This window comes from Chiroxiphia lanceolata, chromosome 9 (genome assembly GCF_009829145.1).
Source record: "Chiroxiphia lanceolata isolate bChiLan1 chromosome 9, bChiLan1.pri, whole genome shotgun sequence".
NCBI classification, from domain to species: domain Eukaryota; kingdom Metazoa; phylum Chordata; class Aves; order Passeriformes; family Pipridae; genus Chiroxiphia; species Chiroxiphia lanceolata.
In genome coordinates this window covers 24489203-24506582 of record NC_045645.1, presented here as the reverse complement: position 1 = coordinate 24506582, position 17380 = coordinate 24489203, and the positions used below count along the sequence as shown (strand labels likewise).

General features: G+C 50.9%; 1 protein-coding gene across 2 annotated transcripts in view; it reads left to right on the top strand.

Annotated features, from left to right (window-relative positions):
- The first annotated feature begins 539 nt into the window (after nt 1-539).
- Nucleotides 540-17380, top strand: part of LOC116791233 (transmembrane protein 121) — a 37755-nt gene continuing 20914 nt past the window's right edge. Inside the window, exons 1-2 of one of the 2 annotated variants that reach the window (XR_004358655.1) lie at nt 540-644; nt 16650-16654. The gene's annotated coding sequence lies outside the window, so the exon portion shown is untranslated. The remainder of the gene's footprint in view (nt 645-16649; nt 16655-17380) is intronic. The other variant, XM_032697034.1, reaches the window with a different exon arrangement.

Genomic DNA, 17380 nt, shown 5'->3' with positions numbered 1-17380 from the left:
GTCTGGATTCCGGTGTCTTTTTTCGGTCCCAGGAATGGGAACACCTGTCCCGAGGTCTGGGACCAATCCCAGACCCCAGCGATACATGGAGTGGATCCCAGAGGACGGATTGTTCCCGAGTGCCGAGAATGGGGATGGGGGACACCGGCCGCCGGGATGGCGGTGGCGGAAACCTCGGCTCCAGGTGACAGAGGTCCCACGGGACGGGGCTGCGCCCGTGTCCTGCAGGCGGAGCGGCGGGCTCCGGGAGGCGCTCCCCGCAGCGGCCGGCACCCCCCCCGGCGGCGCGGGGCGGAGGGGCGGTGGGCACGGCCCCGCTCTCCGCACCGCCCCGCCGCCCGCCCCCAGCGCGCCTCCCGCGGACGGCGGAGCGCGGCGCGGGGCCGCGGGGCCGGCGCGGGGCGGCGAGCGGCGGCGGAGCGGCCCGCAGCCCCCGACGGCAGCGGCGGCGATGCGGCGGAGCGGGGCGGCGGGCGGCGAGGCGGGGCGGCGGGGGCGGCGGGCGCCGCGGGGCTGAGCGGCGGGCGGCCGGGGCTCCGCGGCCCCGGGGGGGGCACCCGCCCGCCCTCCCGGCGCCGCACACGGCACCGCACCCGCCACGCGGATTTACGGCGCGGACCGCAGCCTCCGGGGCTGTCCAGCAGGTAAGGCACCCCCGGCAGCACCCGGCGGCCCCCCGCCGCCCCCGCTGCTCGGCACCGAGCATCCCCCCTTATCTGCCGCGTTATCGACTCGCCGGGCTCCGGACGCGGCGCAAGTTTCCCCCGTTGCGGTCCCACCGGTCCCACCGGCTCCTTCCCGCTACCCCCCCGCCGCTCCGCCATCGGGTGCTGCAGGGATGGGGCTGCCCCGGACTGCGCCCCCCCGCCGGCTGCTCGTCCTCCCCTCCGCTCCCCGCTTCGCTCCGCATCCTCCGGGCCCCCCCGGCGGGGCAGCGGCGTGTCCCGGGGTTGCGCTCGGGACCGGCCGCAGTGGCGGGGCTGCGGCCAGGGGCGGGGGGAGAGCACAGCCGGCTGCTCGGGGTGGTGCGGGAGAAGCCTCTGTTGCTCTTGGACCAAACTTGGCTGCGGGGAACCTGCTCTAAGGGTGAGAGCCCCGGGAGGGACCGTGGGACTGGAGAGCCCCGAAGGGCATGCCCGGAGCCTACTGCTGCGCGGGGTGCGGGTGCCTCGCCCCACGGGGTCCGTCAGGCTCCTGGGGATGCTCTCCGCTAGGCCTTGGCCAGAGGATGCGAGCTCGGTCCTCCGCAGGGAACACGAACTCCCTCCAACCTTCTGGCAGCAGGGCTGAGTGCTGGGAGGCGCGGGATGTTCCCGTCTCCGCCTTGGAAACACATCCCCTTTGCAGTCGACCACAGAAAGCGAGTGTGGGAGACGTGTCATAGCCCGTGGGAGAGGTGGCACAGCCATGGGCACGAGGAGGGGATCGGGTCTCCCTGGGGATGCTGAACATGTTCTGAGGGGAACCTGTCCCTCTCCTACCCTGGTAGCAGAGGCGCTGCACACCTGCAAATCTGATGTGCACTGAGGGACGTGGGTGCTCCTGGGGGTCCTGCCTCACCAGTGCTTTTTGGTGTGGATTTTACTGCGGGGTTTTCCTGCGTGTGGAAAATCCCTGTTTGCAGCCTTTTCTTTCTTTTTCCTACTCGGTGGCAGACTGTCACCATCGTGCAGATGGGCTGTGCAGCTGAGCTGTGACTCGCTGTGGGCGTGGGGTATCGATCTGCAGCTCTGCCCTGCGGAAGGTGCACTCCGCCTGGCACATCGCCTGGGGAGCCTGATTCTGTGCTCCTCATCTGGAGGGAGGTCAGATCTGGAGTCCTCTCCTGGGACATGTCACTGTCATACTTCTCATCGGGCAGCTGGGCTGCTGACATGAGGGTTTAGATGTCCCGTGGTGGTTTATGCTGGGAATCTGGAGCCACTTTCACATGGGCCCACGGTAATGCCCAGTCCTGGTACCATCCCCTCCATACCTCCCAAGCTTGCTGACCCCCCCAGGGTTCTGAGTGGCTCCTTAATCTACCAGCGTTGATGCTGTGCTGGGCTGCATTCAGGATGCGGAATGTCCAAGCTGTGGCCACATGTCACAGGTAGCACTTGGCTTCTCCCTTGGATTCCTGTTGTGTGCAGAGGGTGCTCTGGGTTTATCTGCAAGAATGGATGGGAGTGCAAGACTCTTATCACTGCGTGCAAAATCCTCCTCCAGAAATCTCTTTCTCCCCAGTGTTGCTGACATAAGATGAAATAAGCACAGATCCTGCAATTTTAGGGCTCTCTACCAACAGTAGATCGGGCTGAATATAAGCCGTGTTTTTGTGTTTCACCAGGTTTTTATCTGTTTCCCAATGCAAAGCTATTGCTGTCAGAATGAAAACAGATGTTTAGCTGCCTGTTTAAGCCAGTTTTACACAAAAATGCCTCTGGTTAGGACACTACCAGTATGAGGATCTCCAGCCCCGTCCCATTTACCTGTGACTTCAAGGGCTGGCTGAGCATCACTGTTCTTAAACTCCTCTGGTTATCAGAGACGTATCTCCCTGTTCCCTTTAGAAAATAATATAAAATACAGAAAGATGTGCAAATGGTGGAGGAGCAGTGAGCTGAGGAAGTGAGGAGCTGAGGAGCATTTCCTCAGAGTGATGAGCCGAGAAAGCGAGCGTGGCTTGGCACAGTGTCTCACTTGGAGCTCTAGTCTGGCACTGAGTCCCCAACGCTGCTTCCCTGTGTCCCCATCTGGCTCTGGGTGCCTTGCTGTGCACTGCAGGCACCCCAAGGAGCTCTTCAAAGGAAACCCAGTGAAGGATCTGGGCCCTTGCCGTGGAGAGGCAGCAGCAGCAGTGGGATGGATATCCATCCCCAGGAGTGCCGTGAACACATACTGACCTGGGAGACATCCTGACTTATTCTGTTATTTAGCACATGGATCCAGAGAGAGAGTGCTTTCCTGTGTATGTTTTTCTGCTTTAACAAACTGATAGATTGCTATTTTGCTATGGGCCACCTAAAAGCACAGCCCGTACACTGTGTTGGAGCTCATCATCTTGCTGGTTTTCTTGTAGCTACTGAGACTGTAATTCTGCCAAGGGGTGGTGGCAGGAGAGTCCTGCAGGTCCTGCTGCAGGCTTGGGGTCTCTTGCTTTGTGCACAGGGGTACAGAGCAAGCTAGCACTGGCCTGAAAGGCCACAGCAGGGCTCTGCTGATTCCCAGCTTCCAGGTTGCTCCCTTTGCCTGTGCAGCTTGCTCCTGGTACTCTGACAAGTAGCTTTGTGTGTAAATGGGGATTTCTTCAAAACTCCTGGGAGGAGCAGCTGGCAACAAATAGCTCAGAGTGGCAAAAAACCCGTGTGTGTGTGTGTGTGTGTGTGTGTGTGTGTGTGTGTGTGTGAACTCCAGTCTAAACGGGAGAGGGAAAACATCCAGAGTTACAGAACTAATGCAAATGGAGTTGGCTTTCATCTCTCCCTGCAGCATCCTTTGTGGAAGGCATTTGCATTTCCCCAAAGTCAGTTCACTACCTATCCTTCAAGCAAATCCAGAGCTACAGAGCAAAGGAAAGCCTGTTTACAAGGTGTGGAGTGTCTCTCCAAGTCTGAAGAGAGCTGAACTCAAAATATTTGAGAATTGAAAGATCTTATTTTAAGGTAGCAACACTGAACACAGCAGAGGATGGCACACACAGACTGCGGTGTGCCTCACTATTGAGTATAGGGTCAGGGGATCATTTCTGAGCTCTTCATGTGGGAGGGTGACTGCAGAGGGAGGGGTGGACGGGACACTCATGAATTCCTCTGACCTCCCCCTGGCACAACTCTGCAATGCCACCATCATGTATGTGTTCCTGCAAGTGGATGCTGGAGCTGTCTAGCCCTGGTTAGATGTGTGGGAAGACTCCTGTGGCTCCCATCTAAGATCTGCCGGTGTTGGGGGCCCCAGGAGTCCTTAGTGGTGTATGGGTCTGCTGGGGCTGGGAGCTGCAAACAGCTGCCATTCCGGAGGAAGCCTCCAGCCCAGCAGAGGCACAAACAAAACAGGATTTCATGAGCACTCTAGCAATAGCTATTAGCTATGCTAAAAGGATTAACAGCTGTGCAGGAGTCATCAAGTGTTTAAAACATAACTCAAGCATCAAAGGCAGCTCTTATAGGCTCACATTTTCACATCAAGTAACTGTGAAAATTTCTATCCAACTTAATTAAAACATCCACTAGGCTCGTTAAAAACAACAAAAAAAGAAAAAAAAACAAAGGCCTTTCTTCCTTGAGTACCAAGACATTTTGAAGAGAGGAGTTTACAGCAAAGTACGCAGACTTTTTTTTAAAGAATCGCTTTTGTGAAAGTCTCCTGTCTCCAGATCAGTGTGGCTGATTAATCTCAAGCTTTCCAAAAAGGAAATAAATATGGTTTTGGTTTTGGTTTTGTTGTTTTGCTTTTACCTTGGCTAGGGACCACAGAAGAAAGATGAAAAAGTGAGAAGAGCTTTGTAGAGAAAGTTAGATAAGAGGGTGGAGGAGTGTCAAAACTAGACCTATAATAGGAAACAAACCACTGAAGTGCTGGTGAAAGTACCTTTCATCTTGAACACTCCAAGTGCTGTGCAGTGCATGAATACACACAGGAGCTGAAAAATAATCAACAACTAGCGTCACCACCTTTGCTGTTACACAGTCACCCCAGGCAGGTCACAGGCTCACTTGCCATCAATCCCTGACTGCCTCTTCACTTTGGATTCAGTTTAGGGCCTCTCCCTCCAAGGAGGACGTTGAGGTGCTGGAGCATGCCCAGAGAAGGGCAACCAAGCTGGTGAAGGGTCTGAAGCACAAGTTATATGAGGACTGGCTGAGGGAGCTTGGGGTGTTTAGCCTGGAGGAGACTCAGGGGAGACCTTATTTCTCTCTACAGTCACCTGAAAGGACATTGTAGCAAGGTGGGGGTTGGCCTGTTCTTCCAGGTAACAAGTGACAGAACAAGAGGAAATGGCCTCAAGGTTCACCAGGGGAGGTTTGGGTTGGATATCAGGAAAAGTTTCTTCACTGAAAGGGATGTCAAGCATTGGAACATGCTGCACAGAGAAGTGGTTGAGTCACCATCCCTGGAGGGATTTAAAAGATGTGTAGGTGGGGCACCTAGGGACATGGTATAGTGGTGGATTTGGCAGTGTTCAGTTAGTGGTTGGACTGTATGATCCTAGCAGTCATCCAACCTAAATAATTCCATGATTCTGTGATTCCATGGCCAAGATATGTTGTTGCTAATCAGCCCCATCCCAAGCCCCTGCCCTTGGGCACTTGGTTCCAGGCAGTAGCACCCTCATCTCCCATAGGAGATGTGATTTAATTCTCCTTGCCAGTGATGTGTCCAGTCTCAGTGATGTTGGGTCATCCCCAGGCTTCAGCATGTATTCCTCCCAGCCACTCCCACGCTCCTCTGTCTGCCTCAGAGGTCTCAGTTATTTCAAGTGCCCGGGGGAGATATAAAATAGGTAGACAGACTCCCTCTGTACAAGGTATAACTTGGGTGGTGCCACTGGAACTAGGGGTGCATTAAAGACAATATTTTAACTCAGTAAATGCTTTTTTGACATCCATAGAGGCCTTGAACATTACAGGATTTCATCCCATTATGCTAATTTTCTTGGTTTTGATTAATAATTAGCACCCCCCCAAAAAGAGTTAAATAACTCCTTTCTTTCCTCTTGTTTATGTGTCAGTTTGATTTCTTCCTCTTCACACTGTCCTGCCTTGTCAGAGGTTGCCTGGAAGGGCAGTGCTGTGAAATGCCACCAGGAGCTGAGCTGCTCCTACTGCGTCTTCCCAAGAGGATTTGCAGCACTCCTTCCTTCTTTCCTTCCCACTTGGCCATTTTCTCGAGGCAGATTGTAGGACTTGAGCAAACAGCTTTCCGTCCCTGGGAACCCTCTGGGTTGCCCCTGGGGACCAGCCGTGCTCCAGTGCCGTGGACAGCAAGCTGCTGTTGTTCAGGGCTGGTGGCATGGGAAGGTGTGCGAGCACAGGCTTTATACCCGTGCATTCAGTGCACAGTTGGGAAGTGAAACGCAGGAATTGGGAGGTAGACAGGGTTTTTCCATCAAGCGTTTATAGCACCTTCCTCACTTTGTGTCTAGACATAGCTATAAATGCGGGAGAGGGCTATTACCTAGGAATAAAAGTACTGAAACTAGCCCTGGAGAGCTCATTGCTGTATTTCCAAGGAACTGGGAGATTCCTTATGATTAATGCAACAATATCAAAGGCTATAAACTCACCACAGTTGGGTACTGAGTCAGGGGATACACTTACGATGTACCTGCCACTTGCAGCCTAGGCTAAGCATTAGCTACGGTCTCTCATCAGCCCCTGGCCATTCCAAGGGCTGCTGCTTGCTTACAGCTCAGGGGTTGAGCTCTGCTGACTCCACCAGCTGCAGTGGCATCATAAAACAGCCCAGTGATCACCAAGGTCCAATTTCTCATTGCAGTGTGGACCAGCGGTGGTGTGGAGGAGAGGAGAGGTCGTGAGTGGAACCCAGGCTGTGTAGCTCCCAGGGAAACAGCCTTCATGCCTGGTAACTTCAGGCAGGGGCAGCAGAAGCTCTGCTGTGTGCATGGCAGCACCTGTGCAGATGGGAAATGCCTGGGATCAGATCCCAAAACACCCAGTCCCCATCTCGATCCCATAAATAGTAGTGGGAGAAGTTATACCGCAGAGAGCTCATTTTTTTGGATGCAAATTCTGTTCTCTGATCTCTGCTTCTGCCATGTCCAGCACAGCAGGGTCTCAGTCCCTGCCTAAGGCTTTACAACACTGTTATAGCATCAGCAAAAGTAATAAAGAAGAGAATGGGCTCCCTGAAAAAATACCAGGAAGCAAAACACTGACACTTTCTTGACAGTGTCCACAGCGAAAACACAAAGACTTATTTTTTTCAGCTAAGAGGAACCTACCTACACTACTCTGAATGATGGAGCGAAGTGGCAGGGGATGTCTCTTCTGATCTCTTGGTTGAAGGGCTGTGATTACAGAATGAAAAAGGGGAGGGAAAGGGTCACATGGACCTGCTAGCCCATGGCTGACCTGCCTTCTGAGGGAGGAAAGGTGTGAAGGAGCAGCATGGCAAGTGGTTGTGCAGCAGGCAGGAGGTGGGAAATTTGGGTCAGCACCTTTGTGTCTGCGGGAGGTGCTCTCCAAGTTAGGTTTCATCCCCCAGGTTAGGTTTCCCCCTCCAGATTAGGTTTCCTCTGGAGACTGGGCGCTGTGTCTGGGTTTTATTCCCTCTGCAAAGTTTTCTTGTGTTGCATATTCAGGATTAGGAGGCACCTGGATAACATGGCCCCCTAAGTACCCAAAAATCTATTAAAAATTGCTCTCATTTGACTCCATAAAGAATGCCATTGGGAATACAGCAACGTTTCTTGGATGTGAGTAAATATTGGCCTTGAATGAACTTGCTGATAATGGGAGATAAGTTATCAACAGCTGTTTAACCTAATATTACTTCCATACAAGATAACACTGAGCTTTTTCAAGAGGTTAATAACTAGATGCAGAATCCATCACTGCATACACAGACACCTGACAAAACGCAGCCTTAATTTTTCCCCTGGAGCTTTATTACAGATGAAGGAGCATGTAGCAGGGAAATGTGCTGGGTGGGTCAGGCCTGGCTCCAGCAGCAGCCAATGTTGTTGAGCTTGCGGCTCTGTGCAGTAATCAGGGGGACAAGGGTGCTTTCCTGAGGGTCTAACTCCTCCAGATCAAAGGGGCTAAGATGGCATCATTATATTAACAGAGCTTTTGCTGCTGCTAATCAGCCTTGAATGTGGGCAATGCTTGTATTGCACATCTGAGCGCAGTGATCACAGAGCAAAGACTGAAGGAAGGCACGTGGGTTATGCCTGGCATTAATACAGATATTTGGGAGGTGGTGTCAAAACACAAAGTGTGGATTAGTTGTGGATCACAGGATCACCATGAAAGGGATTGCAGCTGATGCTATACAAGATTTTAGCCCACAGCTGTGGGTCTGTTCCAGCCTGCTGATGGACCTGTAGTTCCACAGGTTTTTAGAAAGAAGAGTTTGGCAAAGGCCAGAAGCACACAGGGAGACTGGAAGGTTTCTCTGCAGAAGGACTTCTTCCCAGGCATCTCCGAAAGCATGGAGCTCAGGTAGAGGGTCCTACATGTCTCCAACCACCTTCCCACTACCACAATGCAGGACTACACTGGCTGTTTTAATTATGTTCCTCTCACTTGATCCTGGCCGTGGATGCTGTAGACTTTCAGCATTCAGCTTCACAAGTCAGAGCCAACTGCAGAGGGAAGGGCTGGGGCGGGATGTGGAGGGTGTGGACCACAGTCTGATTTCTTCTTCCTGCAGGACCCACAGGGCATCTTAGTGCTTTCCCTGTGTTTCTCACCAGTATTAATGCCTGGCTGGGACATGCCTTAGATGTCTCTGAAGACACTGATCCGCTTGACTGAGCCCTCGGTGGAGGCTCCTGGCAGGGCTGGGCTGGCTTTTGGTGCTCCTGGCTCACAGCCCCTGCTTTATCCGGCAGACCACACTGCTGCTCAGCAAAGCTGGCTGCAGGTGCTAGGACAGCAGCTGCAGTCCTATTGACCCCCGTGGGGAGGATAAGTCCAAATGAAGACCCTTGGAAATTCAGCACAGAAGACAAAAATCTGGCTGCAAATCTGAGGCTCAGACTGTGATAGCTCTGCAGACAAACACATGTGAGACCCCAGCTGTGCATCCACAGAGAGCCTGTTTTGAACATGGATTTGATGCTTGGGATGCATAAGGAAAACTTCATCCTTTCCCATGAGCCCATCACATCTTTTCCTTCTTCCAGAGGAAGCATCTGAAGTGGATCCAGGTCCCTGCACCCATGGAGGAGACAAATCCTCAGCTTCCCTGGGACCAAGGGGTTCTTCCTTGGGTCATGAGTCTGGAGGGAGCAAACAGATGAGCACCTTGGAAACATCCAAACTTCTCATGGTCTCAGGGCTGGAAGGGTCAGAGAAACATTATGACCCCCCCAAATGAAAGAAGTCTCTCCATGTCCCACCACTACAAGAGCTGTTGCACAAGTAGATGGGCCCATGTGTGGTTTCAGGCCATGTTGCACTCCTGGTGTTTATATCCTATCTGTTAGAATAGCTGGGAGCAAGGGCTGTGTGTACTGGAGGCACTCTGGCCTTCCTCACTCTCCGTCATGTTACACGCTCCAGGTAGTTGCTTTTGGGCCAGCCCCATTAAATGGTTCATAGCGTTCCCTGCTTAAGCAAGCACATCTCTGGAGTCTTGCTAGTAGCTCCAGTTAAGAAGAAAGCTGTGCTATTAATCCTTGTATGTGGCTCCTTTTTCCCAACTCGGGCATTCCAGCTGAACTTTTCCCACCGTGCTGTTTACAAACCAGGCAGCGTGTGAGTGTGCCCTCACCTTCCCACACACCAGACCCAGCAAGGCAGCAAACAAATGGCAGGTCCCTGGTTGTCCTTAGCAATTAGCAAATAGCTCCAGCTGCCACTGCTGTTGCTCTGGGATGGCTTTTCTCTTTCCTGTGCATTCATTTCTGCAACAGCAGCAGAGCCAGGCAGTGCAGGTTCGCTCTTTTATAGCTACCCCCTGCCCTTGCCCATCATTTACACGGCAAGGTTAAAGTGCAGTGTGATAGCAACTTTATTATTAAAGATACTGAGTTGTTATGTTATTAAAGTTAGGTCAGCCTGGGCTAACCCTTGTGGACTTCTGTGCCTGCATTTAAAAAGCACGAGAAATTCCTGTAGAACTGTTAGCTTTCCTCATTCTAGGGCTGGGCAAGTTCTTTGTCCAAGCAGCTGCTCCCTGCTGTGGACTGTAACCTTGTGATTCTCTTCTAGAGCTGGATTTTAAGCTCCTGCTGAAGTTTGCCTTTGCAAGCAGGATCCTGGCAGGCAGCAGCTTCCCTGGTTTTCTGCATTTCTAGGAGAACCTGCTGTGTCGTGGTTCTGCTGACCAGCACGTCCCCTTGCCCTGTGCCATCTTCATGCCAGCACTTCAGCTCCTCAGTGTGCTGGTACTGCTACCAAAGCTCATGCTGCTGCTACACATTCTTTTCCTGGGCAGCTTCCACATAATTAGTTTACCTGCAGAGCTATTGGCTCCTGTTTTAAAGCTTTCTTTTAATCCCTTTGCAAAATATCCAGCTTCTGGTTTACTCTTGTTTGAATTCCCCTGATGTATCTTGAATTTCTTGGAGCATGACCACTCGTTTTCAGGATGCAGCACAGCAGCAAGCACCTCGGGCTCCCCGGGAAGGGGAGCCTCTTCCTTCCACTCCTCCCCATCCCTCTGCAGTTCCAGCGATATAATCACTGGCTTGCTGAGCTCTCATTTCCCTGATAGAAATCAATCTCATGTTTTCTTTGGTGTCTCCTTTGATATCTTGACTTTTCTGATCTTCTCCCTTTTTCTGCAGCTACACAGCTCACCCAAACTAATAACCAGCACAATTTTTCGCCTCATGTAGCATTGTGTGCCCTCAGACCTTGGGCAGTGCTTGTGACTCCCTCGCTCAGGATGGAGGTCATGGTGGGGCTTAATCACTTTGTAATTAATTTTGTCCTCCTGTGTAACCAGGCTTTGGCAATGAATCCATGCAGTCCTACACAGGTCTTGCCTCAAATTGATGGGTTCACAAGAGTAGCGTTGCTTTGAACTCCTTCTTCACACCTAAGTCTAGTAGGGGGAGTATAGGAAGTTTATAGCTGCAAAAGAACTTTGCAAAGTTGCATTGTGCTCGATTTCCATGGCAAAGGAAAAATAAAACAATGCAGGAGAGAGGGAAGAAAAAGTAGAGAAAAATGCAGTAGACATAAACAAAGAAAATGATGGAGAGGGGAGAACAGGCACCCACACTGTGGATTTGTGGGGAATTTATAAACCTGAAGCCAAGTAATCACAGAGTTTGGGCAGTTTAAGTGACTATTGGGACTCATTGTTCTTCATTAACCTTCCAGCCACCTGAGTTCAGGTGTCAGCTCAACATCAAACTGCAGCTGATCAAAATTTTCTCAGTTTGAAAAATTGCGGGGAAATTGGGTTTTCAAGTGGCTGAATGTCATTTTAAGAGGCCCTTGCCTTCCTCAATATCGTTAAATCATTCAATATCAAAAAATTGAAAATGGATATTTGGGCCTGAAAACTCAGCTCTGGGCTCCAGCTGAAAAGAGCTGAAAAAATGCTGCAGTGTTTATTTGTAAGTGAGGAGCCTGTGTTTTTCCCCATGTGCCATGGGGGTTTTCTTCCCCCTGCCTCCCCAGAGAGCTGGGGCAGGATTCAGGTGTTGTCTTGCCCAGAGAGCAACACAGAAAGCAACTTCAGTGAATAACCTTGTTTTTCATCTGCCTCAGCAGGGGATGCTCTCCGTTGCCTCAGTGGTAGAGGATGTGCAGGGAGAGAGTAAGAAAGACACCATCAAACTGGGAAAGCCATCTGGCTTGAGTAGCTCTGGGATGGGGATTGTCCATCATGGCTGTTTATTTGTTTGGGAGGGAAAGTGGAAGTGGGTCCAGAGTGTGAATGAGGCTTTCCCCGAATAGCTCGACTTGTCAGGGGCTGAGAGAGACATGCCATGCAAACCCTGGGTCTTCTGTTTTATTTATGTGTTGCTCATCTGGAATATAGGAATTACTGCTGGAGTGACAGGGGTGTCAGATGAAAACTGCCGAGTGAGGCATTAGTTGTGGTGGATGTGGTGAGGAGTGCCCGTCTTGGAAGATGTGGTGGAAGCCAAGGTGAGCAGCCTGGATGCAGGCAAAGTGACTGAGGGAGTCACCGTGGGTGCTGATGCCACCAAGGCACCCCTGATCAAGGCCTTTCGGTTCCATGGTGGCCTCCTACAAAATTCATGGCCACTCTACAGCGCAGTGGGACTGACCACACTTCTGCATTACATTGACAGCAGAGCAACCTGGTCAGAGAAAGTCATAGACAAAATGTATGAGATCAGGCATGCAATGTTCTTGTAGCATTCCCCAAACTCAGTGGGACCCTGTACCTGTGTGCTTGTCCTATACTTATAGTGAGAGAATTAAGGGGCCCTCCTAAAACTTGCAGTCTGGTGTCATGCTGCTGCTCAGCACTGAATGGGGCAAGCTCTGCCTGTCTCCTGCACTGGGGTATTCTTCAGTGGCTGTTGCTGTAAAGGTCGTAAGGTAATGCAAAATCCTACCAGTAGCTTCAACTGATCTTCTGCACCACGTTACTGAGTTTAAAACAAAGTATTTTCAAGTCGTCGCTGGGAAGGAATTCATCGTCAGCCGGCTGTCAAGCTTAATTGGGTTGTCCTGTAAAATATCTTGCATATAAGTAAATCAAAAAGAGTGGGGCTCATAAAAGGGCCAGCGTGTGGCACACTGATGTTATTTATAGGCTTCTCTGTGATGCTCATCACCATGGCAGCTATGAAGGTCGATGCTGACAGTTATACGGGAATGCCACATATGTTTTTAGAAAGCCAAGTGTATGAAATGAAGCGGTGCTTACGTGTTCCCGTGGAGCTGGGAGGCAAGGCTTTGGTGTCCTGCAGGGAGGCCCCAGCCCCAGGACCATGGGATGGGTGGGGAAGGGGACATGGCAGGTGATAGCAGGTCTGTGGGCTGAGGGCTTCCGGGGTTGTAGAGCCCACAGCTTTGGTGCCCTGGGTGATGCATCCTGACATCTCCTTGGGAAAGCTGGGAATAAGCCAAAGGGGCCAAAAGTACCCATGTAGAGGAGGATGGAAATGCCTTCATCCAATTTCTCCTCTTCAGGATGAAGCACTCATTACCAGCCTGTTTTTCATACCTTTCTGTTTAATTATACTGAAACCAGTGGTCATTGCTCTGCTAGTGTCTGATAAAAGCTTACTTTCTACAGCTGGCTTTTTTATAACATTCTTTCTTCTTAAAAAACGAACAAAAGCAGCATCTCCTCATGTCAGTTCCTTAACTGGCACATAAAAAGCTTGCTCCAGCCACATCCAGGCAGAGCTGGTTTGAGCATCTGCACCTCAGCCTCCACCTGGAAAGCAGCCTCTTGCAAAACTGTTATCAGTCCCAGCAGCAGTGCTGTCTCCAGCAGCGATGCTCCAAAATTACTCTCAGGGAGATGTATAGCACACCCTCAACGTGGTCCTTCTATTACAAAACCACCTGACCTTTTAGATGGGCCAGTAATCCCAATTCCTCCAAATACATGGTCAGGGGCTTTCATTGAATACATCTTTGTCTTCTCGCTTGCATCAGGATGTCACAGCTCAGCTGTGACCCTAGAAACCCAGGACTTTAAGCCAGTCCTTCATGGATCTCTCTCTCCCTCTGAGAAAAGCTTGCTATAAACATACATCTTCCTTCTCCTTAGCTAGCTGTGGCTTTCCCTTATTTTGTCAGGAGTTTTTTCTCCAAGGAGAGGAGGGAGTCTCTTCAAGGGGGTAGTTTCTCAGCAGTGTCCCTGTCGTGCACAGTGTCTTTCCTGTCATCCCTGCTCCTCTGCAACAGAAGCCAAAATATGCTGTATTCCTCTCCTATGCAGGTAAGCAGGTGATTCTTCTCCTTCTGTTCATGTCTCCTCTCCTTGCTCTCTACAGGCAGCCTTAGTTCCCTGGCTGCTGTTAGTGATGGACCTTTTGTTTCCACTAAATAAGTGCTGTTTCCCCATGACAGCCACCCCTGGGCTCTAACTGCTCCCAGCCCTGCACCTGAGCTGTAGCGAGGACACGTTCCTCACTGTGTCAGGAAAGCCCCAGGGGACATAAAAGTCATTATTAAACTCACTGTTTCCACCTGTTGATGGTAACAGTATTTCTATTCCTGCAGGAGCATGGAGGCTCTCACATACACGTTTGTAAACATTCAATTTATGCTTTCTTCATAACATGAAAGTGCCTTTGCCAAAGGCATTTGATAAAGAGTTGAAGTAAATAAACTCACCGGGAATTTTGTTTTTTCTGGGAAAGTCAGGGGCTGTCCTGGAGCTTATACAACCACTCCCAACCACAATAATTTACTGCCCTGGCATCCACTGTTAGTCCCACAAACATGATGGGACCTGCTTGTAGAAATGAACCCATGTGGGTAATGAATGTTAGGCAGTTGGTGCGATGCTTTCTCTGCCTCCTACAACTCCATTCAAGAGCTCTTCTTGCAGAGCAAATACATGGGGTCTCTTTTTGCTCTAAGACTTATATGGTTATTAAGCTTTATTCAGTGGAAAAAAGATTGCAAGGCGATTCAGCTTGCTAGCTAGGTCATGAATCCATGTATATGTTATGAATGGAAACTATATGCATGTGCCCTGGGCTTTGCCCAATCATATCAAGCAGTAATACAAGTCAAGATGAAAATAAATCTTAATACCAACATACCCTACATGAAGGAAATACTTATTTTAAATAAAACCTAATTTTAGCACGTCAAAACTGTAGCTGATCCACTTTGTCTCACCACAACTTTACATAATGACATACATACAGGTATGAATATAGATATTTGTATATATGCTCCTTTCCCCCCTATTTTTTTGCTGAATGTAAGTGCCCCAAGAGCCAGGACTTGTTCTCTCAGCGGGGACTCTCTCTGCACACTCTCAATCCTTCTCTCCCTCACCTGGGCACAGGGAAGGCAGCACGGGCACCCAGCCCTGCCATGTTAACACACAGCGTGATTTCTCTGAGCAGCAGCAGCCGGGAAATGCCAAAGCATGGCTTTAGTGCTGATTTCCAGCATCGCTGTGATTAGTTGAGTAAAAGGAAAGGCTGATGGGCGTCAGGCCCAGGAGATGCTGGCAGGGGATGCTGCCTGCAGCCCTGCCTCCGTTGCTGGCCACAGCTGGCCCCGCTGTAGTGATTTCAGTGCTGGCAAAACAGCACCATCAAAATTGCAGCATGGGATTGAACAGAGTGCATGCCCTTTGTCTGGAGAGAGAGCGTGGGGAACGCCAGAGGTTGTGAGGGAATGCCCTGGGGGAGTTAGAATATGCTCCAGTGCTTTGGAAAAAGTAGCAGAGAGTTTTGCTTTTCAGCATAAGAATAAAAGTACTTTCCAGCGTTATGCTTTCCTGCATCCTCCCCCTGCAGTGTCGGAGTTCGATTATGCAGCTATATTAACTTCCACTTCACCTTTCCGTGGGGCTTCCTTCCCCTGCACACTTTTTCCTGTGAACAGCCCAGACTCCTTGAGCAGAGATGGCTTTGTAGGAAAGGTTTGGATGTCCAGCAGTGAGATGGCATCAGGAGAAGCCCGTCTCGTTCCTCCCCAACCACGCAGTGATTCACACAGCAGTCTGTGCCAGCCAGCTCCTGGGGACAGCCCGCAGACCACAGCCATGCTGGGGCTCACACAGCCTCTCCCCGTGATGCTTCTGCCTGCCTGAGTCCTTCAGGGCTGAGGTGTGGGGCTGGTGATCCCCATGGTTGCACTAAGAGCCTTGTGATCCTTGCTGCCTGGGAAGGCACAATGCTCTTGTGTGGCTGCAGGAGGATTTTGGATCACACTGGGAGCCAGTGTGAAGTGTCTAACGCTGGTGGCTGGATATAAGGCTCTGCCTGTGAGCCAAGCCAGGCTTGCAGGCTTGGGAGCCAAAAGCAAAGTTTTTGGATCCGTTTATAGAGTACTGCTGTGATTGTAAAGCCTCTCACGACAAGACTGTTGTGGGAAGCCCAAATGCTTGGGAGCAGCTACTGGTGCTTATGTGAGGCCGTGGTGGTGGAGCAGCTCCGGAGAAGGAAACACCCATGGGAATGTGTACAGGTGTGTGGATTCCCAGAAGCTACTGGGAAGGGCTGTGCTGGGGTACTGCCTTTCTAGTAATGGAGAAAGGGCTGCCAGAGCCATCCTGAAAGGAGAAGAGAGGTGCTGCTGCCCTGAGAAGGTGCAGTCCTAGCCCCACCACTGGAGGAGCAGAGCAGGTAAAGGAGATGAAATGACCTGCTACTCTCTGCTTATTAAAAGAAAATGGTATTTTCTGGCAGCACTACAGATCTGACACCTTGATCCATTGAAACGTTCTGAAAATATAAATCAGGAGGCAGCGATCAAAGCCCCCGGTGCAGGGAGACTTTCTCCTCCCCCTGCTGCCCTCTCCCAGGGTAGGAGAGCCCCAGTACCTGCTGGCAGGTAGATGTGGACAGAGTGGATTATGAATGTGGGCTCCCACCGCAACACCAGTTTGTGGGGAGGTTTGACTGGGTGATGCATCACTGAGCCCATCACTTCTGGCTCAGCCCGAGCAGTTCTGGAAGGAGAAACTGATTGTGATTTAAAGATGTCAGAATCAGGAAATCCATCATGTCGCTCGCTAATCTGCTGCTGTGATTGATTACCCTCCCCATTAACTGCCTGTTACAGATATACACCTTATTTCCAACCTAAATTAGTCCCTGGGCATGGCAGCATCATGTAATGATGCATGGAGGAGTGTGCAGGGGCTGAGTGGCAGCAGGGGAGCACAGGCTGAAGGCATGGGCACCTACTGCCATGCTTGTGTGGCTGCTGCCAGCACCCATGGGCCAGGAGCAAGGGGAATGTGAGTCCCCGTGATGGATACTCCCAGAGCAGCTGGGGATGGGACCCCTGCTGAAGGGCTCCGGGACTTTGCAAGGGTGGTGGGGTCTGCAGGAGAGGGAAAAGGGATGGTACCCTGCCCCAGCCACTCAGGGGAACATGCTCAGGACCTGCTCTCAGAGCAGTACATCACGTACCAGTCCCCTTCCCATGCAGAAGGATCTTCTGGCAAACAAACAAAAAAGAGTCTTGCTCTGGCTCTGAGCTAAATTGTGCAGTAAATTAAGCCTGATCTGCATGAAATTTCCTCCACATATATGTTCCAGGGTGAACCTGCAAACAGGTTTTATCCAAATTCTTCTGTCTTTTGTCTTTAATTTAAAAAGTTAGAATCTCCTGTAATTGCCTCTGCACTCGTGGAGAACTGGGTAACACTAAGAAACCCTCTGGTGGCTAATTGAATGCCTTATAAATGTTCTGACTGTAAGCAAAGTTCCCTGTCTTACATTATAAAGATATTTAGGTCCAATTCTGTGCTAGGGTGATAATTTTATGAGGGATTTTCATATCTTTTGGATGCAATATGGAATGGATCATTACCTTTTTTTACACTTAATTGCTTTTATCATCCAGAAATAGTCGGTGTTTAATGATAATAAAGAGTGTCTGTTAAGGAGGCCAAACACCACAGCCATTATTGCCTCGTGGTGCTCCAGTGCACAGCTCCTCGGTACAGCACGTCGTGTGTCACCCACCCCCCTGGGCAGAGGGGGATGCTGAGGCCAGGGGAGCAGCAGCTCACCACAAATCACCCAGAAGAAAAGAGCCCTTTTCCAGAGGCTCGGACCAAAGACCTG